This window comes from Eucalyptus grandis, chromosome 3 (assembly GCF_016545825.1).
Source record: "Eucalyptus grandis isolate ANBG69807.140 chromosome 3, ASM1654582v1, whole genome shotgun sequence".
In the NCBI taxonomy this organism is placed as follows: domain Eukaryota; kingdom Viridiplantae; phylum Streptophyta; class Magnoliopsida; order Myrtales; family Myrtaceae; genus Eucalyptus; species Eucalyptus grandis.
This window is the reverse complement of record NC_052614.1, coordinates 59,000,492-59,018,344: the sequence shown is the minus strand read 5'-3', so window position 1 is coordinate 59,018,344 and position 17,853 is coordinate 59,000,492. Positions and strand designations below refer to the sequence as shown.

Genomic DNA, 17,853 nt, shown 5'->3' with positions numbered 1-17,853 from the left:
AAAATGAAGGTAAAGTGAGCTTAGTAATAGGCCGGGTTACCGTGCTCCGCTGCGTCTGATCCTGGAGGATACTGTGCCTGATTTATCAGCATTCTTTGATTTTGGCAAATCCTCCAGATATAACTACTAACGTCGTTGACATTGATGAAAACATGACAAATTGCTCCCCTATGGATGCTTGGTGGCTTGAAGCCATAAGAGTCGCACATACTGTAGAAAACCAACAGGCCATGGAGTATGACCACAAGGCAAGGCAAGTCATCCACTTTACTTATCTGTGCAAATATTTTATGATCTTTCGACAGGTCATGGAAGACGAGAACTGGCGCTTGGATTTAGAAATTAATACACCTCAGGGTGAGCTCTGAGCTTGAGTTCGACCATTCGAACAGCTCAGAGTTGCAATTATTTGGGAGGAAAGTCGATCCGGCTTAGTTCTTCAGCTTGCAGACTTGAACGAGGGTAGCGTGTCATGGATCCTTTCAATTCAATCGCATCAGAAGAAGAGCATCAAACTGAAAGTAATCGCTGTGAAGATGTGGTTATTAACCAAAGTAGTCTGAGCTCCAATGTTTGGTTTGAAAATTACTTTTGCTTAGCAGACAGTAGCCCTTCAGAAGAGGCATGTTATTCAAGACAACATCAGGCTGCGAATCCATTCCGATTGCTCACGGATGGCAAGAGTGTTATTTTATGGAAAATTCTTAGTTTATCAGGCCACGAAAGTTGGAACTTCAAGATTTTTCATTTCAAAAACCTCTCTGTTCTCGCTCGCTACCTCGGGGGCACTTCACACGACGATCATTGATCTGAGCATAGGCTTTTTTTTTTTTTGATGACCTGGAACCCCTGTACAACCGGCAGTCGGTAGGGTAAATCCGGGGCGAACTGGGCTGCTACCACAGACCCAGCCGCAGGTGAGTCGCGCAATAAGAACGCGGGGTTTCGAATCCCTCCCCCCTCGGTGGGGGAGAAAGCTCTAACCATCGCGGCCACCGCGGGCGGTAGTTGAGCAAAGGCTCTTACTATTCAAGTATTTCCATTTTGTGCCATATTTAATTAGGTGCCTTGATGCGTTTATCATTGCACCCATTTTAGGTACAAAGCAAAGTTCTCCAATTAGTGGTACATTTTCGCCCTTGCACCTCGCGAATTTGTTCTTTCTATGAGGTTGATGGCTACAATAACATTTTTGTATGCACTCATGCAGGGTGCTGCATCTGTTACAAGGATAGCATCCAGTCCAATGCCAAAAACATTTTAAGAATAGGTAGAATGTATTCTAATGGAAGCAACATGTATCGAACCATGATCTAATTCCATTGTACATATACCATTAATTGCGATTTAGGCGTTCCCAGTACATAGGGCCCAATAGTCAAACAAGACACTGGACAACATAAATTATGGCCTGAGAACAGGCGTTCACAAATATGAGGACCGGTAATAACTCAGCCAAGACATCGTACCCTAATCCAACAATGAACAGTAATAGAAATGGTAAGATGATTGGTACATTAGAAAAATGAGTATAACGTGAATCGCAATTCACGATACGAGTAAAGCTCACAAACATGCGCAAAAGTACAACATACTCAAAGCGGACAGAGACAAGCTCCAATCTTATTCTCAAAGTTTAAGGAGGCCTTGAAACTTTGTTTCTTCAAGGAAACCAGTGTTCTTACGAGAAAGATTCTCGCACTAACATGGCCATGGTAGGGTGCCTTGAGGGGATTTTCAGCTTGTTATTAGTATGAAACTGGACTGTTGCTCGTAGTCTACGTAAGCTCAGCTAATCTGGTGCATCAACATTTTATATTAATTCTCTATAAAAAAAAATAAAAAAAATACTATCCTACTATTATAAAAATTAGGGATAATTACATAAATGGTTCATAAACTGGGCCTCCATTCGAAATATGATCTATAAACTTTAAATTTATTCAATTTGATCCTTGAAGCACAATGCACGATTTCCTTGTGAAGTCGAGGAGGGTTGATCCTGTCCACATAGGTGCAATTAAGAGATGAAACTTGAATGACCTTGGATAAAGTACGACAATTAGTTGTCTATCTGGTTCTTTGTCAAATCATTGGCTTTTCTCAACCCAAAAAGAGAAACACTCGTTAGAGAGTGATAATAATAACAAATAAATTAAAGAGAATATCAACTAAAATCAAACAAAGAGATAAGCGCAAAAATCTTCATAATTGACTAATCAATTAAGGGTTGGATGATTTGTAGAACAATACATTTGAAGTAGTTCGTTGGTTATTTAATGATAACAGTATGATTCAAATATAAAGAAAAATAATGTTGACAAAATTTCTATTCTATCATGAAGTAGAGTCCAGAAAATTTAATGTGGTTACGCAATGTGTTTAGTTTTAAAAAGAAGGAAAAAAAATGCAGATCATGTGGTAAACATACCATCCAAAAGCAAACATAATCTAAATTGCTATTGAAAAATTAGATAAATGTCTCTATTCAATCATCCTATTTAAAGAAGAGGTGCCTACATTTGGGTTCGAGTGTATCTCACCCTCGAGAGGCGGCCTCCTTAGCTCTACGACCTTGTCCAATGACAGCACCCTTCTCAACCCCCCCTGCAGCACCGCCGCCACCAGTGGCCCCACCTGGCTATTGTTCCACACATGATGCATCGCTGATCTCGTGCATGGAGTTAGTGAAGAAAGCGGTGATCGAGGGAAGGGCACCCATCATTGGTAGTTTATTTGCAAAACAAACTAAAGAGGTGCCTTGTATCACATTAAAAAACATGTGGACTAAATTTGGCATTAATTCTTAAATTTTTATTTTTATTTTTATTTATTAAAAATCGAATTTATAATTATGAAATAACCAATGTGTCCTTTTTTAATTTTTAATTTATTATTTTTGTTTAATGATTATTAGGCACTCTTACAACCGAAGCTAAGGATCAAAGACCTTTCTTTTGTAAGTCTTGAATATTTACATCTTTTGTTGCAGCCCTAAGACTAATGTGGAATTTGGACGTGATACCGATGAAGAGGGATAGAACTATGGAGACTGACTGAGCACGGGCAAAAGGAAGCAAAGGGAGCGAGACCTGATATGCTTCAAACTTAAGACGGGATCCTACGAAAAGAGGCAAAGCAAGGGTATAGCTTCAAGTTCAAGAAACAGCGAAGATATGAGGTCAGGTAGGCACTCAGCTTCTAGTTCAGGAAAGGGCAAGTTATCGAATATGGGAAGGAGAATAACTTCAAGTTCACAAAGCAGCGGGATTTTGAATACAGAAAGGGGCAAAAGTTCAACTTCAAGAAAGGGCACAGCTTGGAGTTCAAAAAGGGGAACAACTTTGAGTTTAGGAAGGGGCAGAGGCTCTACCTTAGAGGTCCAAGTTCAAAAGAGGGCATAACTAAAAAGGGCACAATTTTGACGGACAAAGGTTGTTCAAGTTCGGCCAAGGCTGAGCCTCAAACACAAACAAGCATCGAAGCAAGTGGAAGATTTAAGCTACTACGACATATTTAGTAGATATGCATGTTCTTCACTCTCTATGCAGGCAATGCACGGTTACTATTAATTTGTAATTGATATGTCTTATGGGGTCATTACATAATTACGTTATTTTATGTTCTCGGACTGTAAATAATTGATCTTATAAATACATATCTTGCAATTTTAATTGGGGTCAAACCACCATGAACACTCTTTTATTATTCTCTCTGCTCTCTGTGACTCTTCAAACTCTACCTTTCGAAGGAGACTCCAGGCCAATATTTCTAGGTAAATTATTTTTTCGGCTTTTCCTACCTAAAACCAATAAGTGGTCATGGATGTGGATCATTTACTGCTTCCATGAGCTAATATGTTGTCTTAATTCTATTACAAGTGTTTCCGGTTCTTCTTTTCTGGCCTCTTTTATTCTCATTATGTTAAATTGTTTATAGGGACCTGAGCAAGTCCTTAAAAGGCTCATGGAGGAAATAGGCGGGAGCTCCGCCCTAGGGTAGGAGACCCCGTGCAATCCTCTTATTTTCTCTATGTCAGGAAGACAAAGATAGACAGGAAATTATAGGGCCTCACGGTGGTAAAGGTAGACACTACGTCAGGACTTAAGTTCTGGCTACCGTCGAGCAGGTAGGTATAGTAACCTCCCGCACTTGGGGTGAGGGAGGGTAGGTTAAATGCCCACAACTGGGTCAACACGCCTTACGGCACTATCCTCAACCACGGGCTGACTCAGTTCCCAATTGAGGACAGTGCCGTCTAATGACTGCAAGAACAAATTACTTTAATTATCTTATTTTCTTACTACATTTAGGGTTCGTTTGTTTTGCAGAAAATATCATGTTTTCAGAAAATATTTTTCTAGAAATCATTTTCTAGTAAAATGACTCCATTTCAGCCGAAACCTAAACTTTGAGTGGGAAATATTTTCCACCATTCGTTAAATAATTTAATTGTTTGGGAAAAATTATCAAAAATTTAATTTTAATATTTTTAATTGACCAAAAAATTAGTTTTATTTTTTATATTTTAAAAAATCGAAATTTTATTTTTTCCTTTTTCTTTCCTTCCTCCTTCCTCCTCCTTCTTCCTCCTCCTTCCTCCGCCGCCGCATGCCTGACGATGGTCAGCTACCTAGTGGCCGACCAAGACCCGGTCGCCAAATTCGGCGAGCTCAAGGCTCGGCCGATCTCGCTCGAGCTCGCGAAAGTTTTGTTGGGCTTTAGCGAGCTGCGAGCTCGCTGGATTCGGCGGCGGCTTGGGCTCGCCAGATCGAGAGCCCAAGCTTTGTCGCCAGATCTCGGCAAGCTCCGAACCTCTAACGAGCTCGGGCAAGGCCCGAGCCCCGCCGGCTCACCAGATCTAGCGGTGGAGCTCGGGCTCACCCGGATTGGGAGCCCGAGCTCCGCCGCCCATTTGGTGTGCTCGTGGCTCGCCGAGCCCAGCAAACCTCCGGTGAGCTCGAGCGAGGCCTAAGCCCCACCTAGCTCCCAGATCCGGCGAGCCGCAAGCTCCGCCCTAGGCCGGCGAGGCTCGCCGGGCTAGGCGAGCCTCGCCACTCGGGGTGAGGCTTGAGCCGGCCATAGGCGGTCGCCGCCGCCGCCATGGTCGGCCACCAGCCCAGGCCAAAGAAGAAGATGAAAAGGAAAGAAGAAAAAAGGAAAAGAAAAAAATTAAAAAACTTGATTTTTTAAAACAAAAGAAAAAAAGAAAAAGAAAGCATAAAAATAAAACGAAAATGTATGGATAAAGAGAAGCAAAATTGAAGAAGTTATGGAAAATGTTTTCCACTTCTTAGAAGTGGAAAACATCTTCCTCACTTTTAAAGGTTGTTTTTTCCAATGATGGAAAACATGTTCCTTGACTAGTTCATTTTCCGTAAAACGAACGCTGGAAAATCTGAAAAACGTTTTCCCGGAAATCATTTTCCGCGAAACAAATGGACCCTTAGTTTTTCTAAAATAGCAGGTTTACTCCATTCTTCTTTTTGGCCACTCACCATTAGTGGTATTGGTTTAATGTTCTCTCCTAATTTTGATCCAACTATGGGAGAATGATTGATCTTTGGAGTTCTCCGTATGCCATAACGTAAGTTGTATAGTGATTTTCTAAGTTATTTATACTTCCTTCTTTTACTTTATTTTATTTTATTTCAACATCCCTTTTGGAAATAATTGAAAAGTTGCATCATTTCCAATTACTAACATCGTTTTCCCAACTACCTTAATTGCATAATCTATATATTAAAAGGTTCCTCTTTTCTTATATACCCAATGTACATCTATTTGTCGTATATTCCAATTATATAAAATTTTCTCAACATATGTTATCATTGATTTCTCATAGTTCTTAAACTTATTTTGCATATATTTCCTGGGACTAGAACCTACGTATGGAATAAATATAACTGCCTTCAAACAAATTACTATCAGTCTTATCGTGTATTATCTATTCAAGGATTTATAACCTTTTCTTGTCATAACATAACTTTTAACCTCCTAATAGTTACTTTCATGGGTTATGGGACTCGGTGATAATCAAATGTGACAAGACTAAAGCTAGTTGTTGTTTGTTTATGACTCGTTATATGTAACACTCGAAATTCCCTAAAAATTATATAATGGCGGACAAAAAGTAAGGAATGGATATTAGTCCTTTCCAAGAAAATCTAATTTTGATGGCAATTCTGTAAATATTTAGAGCTGTGCAGAGTGAAAAAGTGATAAAAAGATTAAGTGTTTTGATAATGGCTAACGATTGGCCAAATTTATCCCAACTACAAAAGTTTGGTGCTTTTATTTGTCCCTCATTTATTGAAAAAGCCTAGTGCAATATGGTATGACCCTAGCTATTCTTTGAATTTGCAAACTCATGTCATGATCTACCCAAGGCTCCACCAAGAGCTTCAAAGCCTCCACGTTATTATGCTTCCCCCACAATGATGAATGGTGTCATCGTTTTCAGCCCTATCACGCGTTGCTCAAACCAGCTTCATGAAATATCAGATTGGCCTTTCCACAGCTGCCATATTAAGGGGATAAAGACCTCCATCACGAACCGAACGAGAATCAGTGGATCATCTCTTAGCAAGGGCAGCAAGGAAACTGTATCTCCTTTAACCTCCTATTCATACAATCTCCTCTTCATTTTCAATCTGGATACGGACCTGAGCTTCATTACAAGACTAATATATCTTGCTATAAGATGGCAGTGAAAGTCAACTCCTGATTCTGAAATTAATTATTAGCTTCCTTGGACCTCAGAAATTCATCAAATTTGTTGAACACTAAAAGTCATTATTGATTAATGAGTTGTCGTTGGTTACTTCGTGACTCCTGGAGCTGCATGAGTTGAGTAATCTTCTTTTAAATTCTGCACGAACCACTTCATAGAAGCGTAAGACTAGAATGTGAAATAATTTTAATGGTACATTCAGAGTGGAAGAAGAATATGCTATCTGAGGAAGTCAACCGAGACTTGGATTAAATCACCTACAGAACTCATGCATTGTCATTGTTTGTATGATTTATCATAAACACATCGCTGCTACAATGAAACAAGCCTGTCATTTTCGTTTGTAAGTCACAACCTAAATCTCATCCCTCTCCATCTAGGACTTGTCGCGACCTCTTCGAGCCCTTCCGTAGGCACGAAGGTTAATAGATTGCCAACTCTAGGCTTAATTCGGGCTCTCCCAAGCTTACTAATTCGCAACTTAAGATCCGAGTTTTTAACCAGTAAGTTATTTTCATTTATGAGTCGTTATTAATCGATTTGTAATGAGTCGACTAGAAACTCAAATAAAATATTGAAAGAAATATTTTACTCTTGCACAATTGGAGAAATTAGAATTGATGAATTGATTATACTAATTAATCAACTAATACTCTTTCAATACATTATTTTATTTAAACATCAAGTAATGCATTTATGCATCATTTTATTCCAATCATGAGTCCTGGGATTCAATTCCTGACCAAGCTAAGGAAATAGCTATTAATGCATCATAAGGGCATAATTGGAATAAAGAAAATGCGCAAATAGCAATCCAACATTTGATTACAATGATTTAAACACAATCTCTTTTTTTGTTTTCTTTTAAAGATTTTCACATATCTTAAGGAAAAACCACTCAAAGGCTATTTTTAAGCTTTTTCTGATTTCTTTGGAAAAAAATTTGGGATTTTTTAATATTCTTTTAAAAATATAAAAAAATAATATATTATATTATATAAACAAGGGATCCAGGTCGGGTCTCCTCATCTAGTCCGGTCAGAGACCGACCCGGCCTCGCCAGTCCAGGCTTCGGGAATTGGGCCCTCGACCGGGCTGGGCTCAGCAAGTTGGACCCAGTTCGGCCTGTAGAAAAATATTAAAAGGCAAACAGAAGTAGCCCAACCAGAGAACATTCCAAACCAGAATTAAACTAATTCAGCCCAAGCGTCATCTCTTATCCTAGGCCCACTACGCCTAGTCCCAATGAGCCTAACAAAAGCCAGTTCATTAAATCCACACAAACCTCCCCAAGCCCACTCATTCCCTATTTCAGCCAGCTCAAGAACACTTAAAACCTACACAAGCCCAGCATGCCGCTCTTGGTTTTGCGTGCACGGGGATGACCAGAGACGAGCAGCCTTGAGCTGGTTCGTCTCCGACCGCGCCCCGGCCGCTATACCGGCGCCGCCGCTCCGTCGATCGCTCACGCCGACCCGCGAGACCAACTCGCCTCCCCACTTTTGCGATTAGCCGCAAAAGTCTTTGATCCCCGGAGAATCGTCGCGGGCCATCAACGGATAAGCGCTATCGAAGCAACACGCATAGGAGTATGCCGAAGAAACGGCCATGACAACCCTGATTAACGAGATAAGGTCTCACCCAGGACAAACTCAGTAACTGAAGATCATAATAATGCTACGTGAGCTTCGGGTAAGGCAAAAACAGCGGCTATTCTTACGGAACCGTCTCCAGGACATTTTATCGAACACTTAATATACGCAAACTGAGGGGCGAGGAGCGAGGACGACCGAGCCCGAGCCCGAGCTCGAGCCAGGATTCCGAATGAACTACATGCCAGTCCCCCAAAACCGCAGTGCACTCACAAATGAGGCCAGAACTCGCGCGAACCGGACAACGTCAGCCCCGTCTGGCGAGCCCGAAACAGAGCACAAAAAGGGGTACGAGCGTTCGGATGAAGGAACCCTACCCGTCTCAGCGGCGTCGGATGGTGGGCGAGCTCGATAGATCGGGCTACGCTCGTCCGCCCCGCACGTCTCCGAGCAGGGATCCTCAGGAAATTTACGCCCGAAAGAAAGGCGAACGAAGCCGAACCAAAACCTACCGTGAGCTCTGCTTGGGGAGAGGGGTAACGTCGGTGGAGAGCCGTCGCTTACTTTCAGTCTCTTGCTCGGCTCTCTCCGCTCATGGCCTCCCTCTCGCTCGGATCTCTCCTCCCTCCGTCTCCCCGCCTTCTTTTCGCCTTTCTCCCTTTTATTGGGGGGCCAAAATGGAAGACGAGTTCTCAGGAGGACGTTATACACGCAGGATACATTCAGACAAATTTAGGTGTCGGCTGTTTCATTTAGAAATTCGACTGACTTTGTTTTTATTTTTTCAATGTTTCTTAAGCAAAAATACTATTTGAATACACCGACACATAAATGCTCATTAAACGTAGATATTATAGACAATGTTAGGAATTTTCAGGTGCTATTTATTCGTTTGTTCCACTAGGCATACCTTTCACCTGTAGGTATGTAGCTAAAACGTGTGGACTCGTTAGAACTAACAAAGACAACAAATAATTCTAGAAAACAAAAATAATACATCAGTTCCCAGTAGCATTTCGAAGTAAACTTGCCCTTCAAATACGAGACAATGCCATTGATATTTATTTGACCTTAGCAAATTTTATTAATAAAAGAAGAACGAAGTTTTAAATGGAAGAGGTATGCATTCGTTTGATACCAAATTTTCCTCAAATTTTCTTCATTTTCACTTCTAAACTTTGAAGGAATCGGGCTTCGTAATTGTGTTTTGCAGGTAGCACTTGGCTTTAAGATGGTTGCGAAAGCCAATTCCTTCTTCTGAATTGAACATTAACATCCTTAACAAGAAGCATCATCCTGTTGACATTGTAAATTTTTCTAAATTGTTGACCAAGTCATAAGCCCAAAAAGATAATGACAATAATAATAATAATAATAATAATAATAATAATAATAATAATATGACAAGATTAATTCATTTATCGGCGCCAATGAATGTAGTTTTGAGTGGGGTATATGATGTCGAGATAACAATTGATGCATTTTAGTCTACAAGCACACGGTTACTAGTAAAAGTAAAGTTTTTTCTCCAAAAAATGAATGTATTTAAAAGTTATGTATGTGCTGAATTTTTTCTAGCATCCTTTGGCTCATAGATTAGTGTTCTTAATGAGAAATTATCATTCATGACAGTAGTATATATACTAAACTGAATTTTGATATATATATATATATAATGATGAGTTCCCTGTGAATCTTGCTCCACTAGATTTAATAGCTCGATTGAACTTAGTGAACATATTGGCTACTCAAAATGCTTGCTCATTGCTATGTTGCTTTTATTTATCATCCTTGGAATTCAATTATTTATCCATCACATGATATTTGTACTCATTTGTGAAATTTGTAGTTCATCTTTATCATTTCACCCACAGTGGAACTTTCTTGCACACTCCAACTTTTTTCCAAACCTAATGAATATATGTTGTCCGTTTCTCCATTATTTGTGTACCTCCTCCACTTTTTTGTGGGACCATAGACTATAATTGGCAAATAACTCGGGAAATTAGAGCGCTTGAGGATGTAACTCAACTAATATCAAACTATTAAATGATTCAATCCATCAAATCGATACTTTAAAAGCTCAATTGTTTAGTGACAACACTATTAAGAACTACCTCAACATTTACTCCTAATAGACATGTACGAATTATATGTTTGTGTCGGCATAACTGCACATCACTGGTCTAGGAGAGATCCGACCCCAAAACACATGAAGGACCAGGCATGTCATTTGCAGTGCATTGTTTGACCTTGACTTGTTCACATTCACATCCACAACCATTTAAATGTCTTATAAACAAGATTTTTATTTTTCATTTAAGAATTTTTTTTTTGGTCAATGTTTGCAATTGGGATGTTGCAAAAATTGATAGTAATTTTGATTTATCTTTTTCGATACCTATAAAAAGTCTTAAAATATAAGTTTCATTCTTCATTTTCATTTCGATATTCTACTAGATTCCTTTTTATATTTTAATTTAACTTAAGCCATTAAGTCACTGACATGTTACGAGATAGTTAAAAGTAACTTACACGACTATCTAATTATATGGACAGATGGTGAAAATTAACTAAGTGACACTTTTTATCAACCAAATGCAATCTAGTATTATTCAAAATGTGGTTATAAGCCTAATTTGAAGCTGTAGGATTTAAATCAATTTATGGCAAATCTAACAAAATGGCGATTGCATTAACAAACCGCAACTTCTTCTCTAGTTTTAGCTCAACCATAAAGTGATTAAACTTCCACTAAATTTTTTTTTCAAGATGGATTGGGTTGAATGTGTGTTTATAAGATGTGCCAACTTTTGAGACCAAAATATGACGTAGAAAATATTACTTCAACCTAAATGACAGGGAAACTAAAGTATGTGAAAGGTAAAGTGCGTAGATTGAAATTGAAGGAAATCCAAAGGAAAGTTTTGGAATCAAAGGAAATCAAAAGAAAATTAGAGCGATGACCACTAAAATTAAAATGAAAGTGCAAACACAGAAAAAGAAATCACTAAGAAACTTCACCGTAATTGAAATATCCTCAAATTTACAAGCACATTGATGCTAAATTGCAAACATTGAAATGAAAGCTACACTGTCATTTCTCAATGCACATGAAGAATAATAGACTCTAGCTCCGTTCGTTTCGCGGAAAATAATTTCCGAGAAAATGTTTTTCGGATTTTTGGCGTTTGTTTCACGGAAAATGAAATCCTTGAAGAAAATGTTTTCCATGAAAGGAAAAAAAGTCTTCTAGATTAAGGCTCACTTGATCTCTCTTATTTCACACATTTACAAAACCTCACTTCCTCCTCCCCTTTCTTTTTTTTTTTTTTTTTTTTTTTTTTGTTCGAATTATTTTTTAATTTTCTTTTTCTTTTTAATTCAAATTATTTTTAATTTCCTTTTTCTTTTCTATGTCTTTTCTATTTCTTTTCTTTTTCTTTTTTCTCTTTGTTTCCCATCTTCTTCTTTCTTGGCCAGTTGTCGACTATTGCTAGGCAAACCTCGAGCCCGTTGAGCACTCTTGCTTATCTTTTTATTTATTTTTTCTACTTTGCAATTGTACATTACTCAAGCAATTGACTCTACTTGCTTTGCTTCTTTTTTCTTTTGTTTATTAGAACACAAAAGACGCAGAGGAGAACATGACACTCATCTGGAAGATTCTCATGAGGATTGTACATGCTTTGCTTCTTTTCTCTTTTGCTTCTTTTTAAAATCCATACGAACATTTTTTAGAGTAGATGAGCGTTTGGCGACAATGAGGGAACAAAGATATAAAGTGAGTTTGCTTGGATTAAAAGGTAAGTTCATATTTGATGGATTTATAGATCGTAAGTGATGCATGCTTAAGTGGTGAAGTTTTAGAAAATATTTTCCTTACCGAATACCAGAAAATATTTTCTAAAACATTTTCAGGTTTTAGCCGAACATCAGAAAATATTGTCATTTTTCTGGAAAATGACTTCTGGGAAAATGCTTTTTGCGAAACGAACAAGACCCTAAGTCTAAAACTGAAATTGAAAGATGTTAGTTCAACATAGGAAATGCTCTCGTTAGTTCAACATAAGAAATGCTCTGGAAGGAAATTTGGCGAAGTTTTGGCATAGCTTGAGGGACTCCTCTTTTTCTGAGTTCTTTTTATTTATACTCTTGGGATTTCATTTGACGGTTATTGGAGATCATGTGTGATCCCCCTCTCTAATTGCTCCATATTTCCATATTTTTCTTTATTTCCTTGATTTTAGTAACTTCCAAGATAATAATTGTGTCCTACAATAAATTGCCATTTTATTCATGAATTAATCTAATTTTGCAACCACTCCAGCTCTTAACTCAAACAAGTTGAGGTACTCTTTCCTTAATTTGATCGAAATGGTAACCAAAACACCTTAGATCAGCATGAGGTCACACAATCTTCAGACGAAGTTAAACCAGATGAGCTCCAAATTGAAGTCGGGCTTAGTGTGACTTGACACTTCAAACTTCTCTTTGCTTTCCTAACTCATAGCGATAATTGAATCACTCTATAGTATCCTGGACATAAATTTTCACCACCAACGGAAGCTAAAGAATACTACCGCAAAAATTCCTAAAAGAGGTAGTGTTGAAAATGTAAGAGCACCAATGAAAGTAATCTGTTGAGAACTATCATTTACATTTCTTTGATTTTACCATCTCTTTATCTTATTGCATTTCACATCATATTTCCCCTGATGAAATTGTTTCATCATTTTGATGGCATACATCATGTGATTGATAAAGCTACTTTTGATATTTAAATTGAGCCAATCGACAATGATCCAGTTAGTCTTGGTCGTCTTTACCTTTTCACTGATGAAGGTTCACGCGTTATTAACTCATATCGAAAACCTCTCATTCAATTCTAGCCCCACAGACCCACCTTTTTCTTTGGAGTCTTTTTTGGTCTTATCAATCTCTCACTATTACGTACCATAAGTGCACAGTGTTGCTACACACATAAAAAATTAGAAGAATTAGAAATTTGTGCGGCCTATTATAGAATTAATTACAAATCCCATCCCCCAAGTTAAACTTTACATCCTAAGTCTAATGTCTTTACATTTGGTTGTCATATTAATAAGGAAAAAAGTTACAAAAAAAGCCAAATTAATCTCACTGTGACACATTTAATCCAAACTTATATCTATGTGACATATTTATCCATTCTCAAAGTTCCATTCGAAGATTTTTCAATCAAACTAACATCATTAGCCTCGTCTGCATCATGTCAACATCGTTCACTTTTCGGCATTTATGTAGATAGATTTTTAACAGTTCTCATTGACGGAACTTTAATGGATGGTAAATATATCACATAGTTAATAGTTTGGGATTTTAAGTGTTACAAAAAGAAAATGTCTAGAGTATATGTGTCATGATAGGCATAATGAGACATTTTTTTTTTTTTTTGGGTGGCTTTTACCCTAAAAACAACGAGCAACACTTTTACTAAGTTGAAGATATCCATATGTAAGAGAAATAGAGATAAAATCATGCATAGAGCGTGTGCCCAAGAGAGAGCTAACCATCTCATAGTAAAGATTATCTCATATAATTCGGAAAAGATAATAATTCCTGCGGACCATAAAGTCATTGTTGTCACATGCTTTCTAAATACTATTTACATATCTATCATCCTCAGTTGTATAGTGTCTTGTTGTTATCCTTTAGTGAGGCCAACCCCCTATTGAAGCCATGATGATCACCGCCATCATTTATCACCATGTAAGAGTGAGCATAATTCTGGAATTGAATGGAAATCAGGGAATCGGATCCATGGGAACTGATCCAATTCTAGGTTTTAGAGTGAGAGAGTTCGATTTTCTGTTTCACTTTTTAAGAACCGCCGGTTCCCAATCCGGTTCGGTTTATAGGAACCGAACCGAGAACTGGAACCGGACCGGAAACTCTAAATCCCTGATTACATTCTCCCGTTCCCCAACTCAATTCAATTTCTCTCTACTTTCACCTCTGTCTCTCCTTGCACGACGTTGAGCCCTTGTGCGACGCTGCGTCTCCACGCTTTCTTGTCTCTTTTAAGATCGACCTCGACCTCCATTAATTCCTCTCTCTCCTCAGACCAAAACCACGAAAATTGCGTTACTTGCGCCCCTCTCTCTCTCTCTCTCTCACTACACCAACCATCATCCAGCAGGTAAGCTTGTTGCTGGATCTGCTCGATTTCGTGCTTTATTCGATTGCTGAATCTGCGTGTGCGTACAATTACGCGTGTGTTTTGTTTGTCAAATTGGCTTGAGGCTGGTTGTGTATGTTGCCGGCGTTTGTTGCTGCTGATTTTGCGTTTCGATTGCTTCTGAGTGCTCGGGATCAAGGCCTGATCTGATAATCTTGGAGTTATTTCGATTGTTGCCTTCTTTAGCTCGCTGCTTGGCTACGATTGGTCTAGGGCTTTCGTTAATAGGCTCAATCGGATATGTTGCTTTGTTAAGATGATTGACTGCACGATTGTTGGTACTTGGATATTTTTGAATTCATGATGGATGACCAATGTTGAGCTCGAATGAGTACTTCCTTAAAGGGTGCTATCTGGTGATTTTAAGCAACTGATTTGTAGAACCTTGGGGTATGGTCGATGAGATTATCTGCTCAACATCTAGTGATCTTGAGCAACTGACTATTCGAGTGAAGCTCCTGATTTGGGCAATAGCTGAGATAAAAGGTGGAAGGATCTCGGTCTTTTGCCCGTCTTGCATTACTGAGTAGATTTCCTCAATGAGTTTACATTTTCCCTTTCCCTTCTGATTGTTGTTTGGCTGGTTTTGTGGGCTGGATTCACCTCTGTCCCAAGGCACAATTTGTCCCGATTGCACTGGAGTTTGTGGGATGAAATCATTTTCATGCTATAGTTGAAGTATTAGATGCAAGAAAATGCTACCTTGGCTTGAAATTTGTTTTGCTATTTTGTAAATGTTTGATCTTTATTTTGAAATTTCTAATGATGTTGTGCATATATGAAGTTGACATATCAAGATAACATTCCTAGTATCCCAAGTATCTTTGTTGTTCAAGGCGTCCATACTATTGTCACTGGATTAGGATTGACTTGATGTATGCTTGTTGAAAGGTGCCCCAAAAGCTTTTTAATTCTTCTGCAGGCTTACTTCTTGCTGTCATCTTTCTTTCCTTTTTCCTACATCCCATTTTGTTTGTGGTCCTAGATATTGTCTTGATCAACATGCTAGTCTCTCGTGAATTCTATTGCATCAGTTTAATGTATAACATCAAAGCACTTGGTTAAGGAGGACACTAAGTTTTGATGAGATAGGACTTGCCTATCGCTTTGAAGATGTTTTGTTTGTTATACTTTATCTTGTTATTTTATCATCGTTAACCAGTACTTTTGTTTTATAATCTTATAGGTGAAAAATGAACAATATCTTTCAAGAATGTCATGACTTCTCATTTTAATTATATTTATTTGAACCGTAATGCCAAGGAAAACTAGTCTTTTGTATTCTCTTTGATGAATGGCAAGCTTGTTTAGTACTCAATAGACCAAAAATGATCTAGAGGTTCCTTATTTGGTCGACTGAATCAATAAGAAGCTTTCATTTTTATTGTTGCGCTCATTTTCGTTTTGCTTAACTAATAATGAAACCAAAAAAAAGAAAAACAGAAGAACTTGTTAGATCCTATAACCTATAATAGGGTAGGCTCCAAGTTTCGAAGGTAAGCTTTCAGATTCTTAAAAAATGAAGAACCTTACCCAAGGGTAGGTTCCAAATGGAATCTGTAAGGAACTTGGAACCACTCATCCCTATCATTGGGTAGGGTTGACCATTCATCCCCACCCCCTCCCCTCTCTCTATCTCGCTCGCTTGCACATGGTTGTGGCTGACAAATCCATTGCAGTTCTCTATAACATTGGAATTGTTTTCTCTTTTGGTAAAATGTATGAATTTTTTTTCATGTTGAACTAAATGTTAATTGCTTACTTTTCCAATTTATGCAAATAATGTTAGCTTGTACATGTTATAGTGACAACACGTCGAAATCAAAAGGGACCCAAAGTATCCTCCCGTTTTTTTGACAATGTTAAGTTTAAGACTTGGCTGTATATGGGATGCGTGGTGATTTTGTTGGGATTTTTAGGGGTGACTGGCTCATTTTTGTTCTCTACCTGAAGACATTATCTGATTTCTGTAGACTGTGTGGTGATTTTTCTTTAATTTATTTCTTGTGTTTGGGTTTAAAGAACTTTGGAATGCCAAATGAGTCTTCATGGGGCCTGATATTCAATATATTGGAGCAAAAAAAAAAAAAAAAAAAAAAAAAAAAAACTGTGTGAGAGCATCTAGTGTTTCTAGAGTTTGTTTATTGATAAAAATAAGTGTTGATTTATATATTATTGGCAAAGTTATCACCTAATAGACCCTATTCTATAATTTTAGCTCTTTGAATTTCACGTCGTGTTTCACATGGCAAAATCAAGAAGCAAACCAAAATTAAGGACTGCTCACCACCCCTCTCTCTCTCTCTCTCTCTCTCTCTGATTTGCTATTGATAATAGAACCTTTTTTATCCATCATAATTTGGAAAAAAAGAAAAAGAAAAAGAACGCATGACCCTTTATATGCACCAACTCCTCATGCTCACATGCCTCGTCCCTCTCTCCCTTTGCTATCCTCCAAATCTCTCTCTCTCTCTCTCTCTCTCTCTCTCTCTCTCTCTCTCTCTCTCTCGTGCTCTCTCTCTTCCTCCTTCACTGGTGTCTACTTGCTAATGCAGAACGTTAGATGGGAAATGTACGAGTTAATTTGATTTTAAACTGACCGGCCAAGTTTTAAGGTATCGGTACTCATTTGCCTAATTCATATCCAATATCTCAGCTCATTTCTTAGCCAGACCACGCCACACTAACCTCATTTTCTCTTCAGGAAAGAGAGATATCTGGAAATTAATAAACTTCCTACCTATGGCAAACTCAAAGGCTGGAACCAGTAATGATGCTACACCAGCATCAGGAAGTGAGAACCAAGTGTTCTTGAGTTTCAGAGGGCCCGACACTCGTCATGGATTCACAGACTTCCTCTATAACGACTTGTCAGATGTTGGAGTCCGTGTATTTAGGGATGATGATGAACTTCACGTTGGAGAAATAATTAGTGACAACCTGCTAAGTGCTATCAATAACTCCATAATTTGCATACCCATCCTCTCAGACTTACACTTCCAATAAATGGTGCCTTTGGGAGCTTGTGCATATAGTGGACAACGTGTCTAAATCAAAGGTCGAAAAGTGTATCTTTCCCATTTTTCTCGACGTGGAACCAGATGATGTTAAACTTAAAACGCGGATATATAGCAATGCTTTATTGGAACATGAGAGGGAGTTTCCCAACAAAGTCGAGGCATGGAGCGTGGTTCTTGCAGCAGTAGGTAAAATCAAGGGATTGAACGTGACATCAAGGCAAAACTCTTTTAAGATCCCTACAAATTTCTTCTTGTGTTTGATTTTTCTTTTGTTGTTGCTATTTTAGA

At 38.3% G+C, this 17,853-nt stretch overlaps 1 long non-coding RNA gene across 1 annotated transcript; it reads left to right on the top strand.

Moving 5' to 3' along the window:
- The first annotated feature begins 14,266 nt into the window (after positions 1-14,266).
- LOC104437908 lies at positions 14,267-17,519 on the top strand. The gene is made up of 3 exons (XR_005549299.1): positions 14,267-14,506; positions 17,101-17,160; positions 17,250-17,519. It is a non-coding gene; the product is annotated as an uncharacterized LOC104437908 (long non-coding RNA).
- Positions 17,520-17,853: the final 334 nt, after the last annotated feature.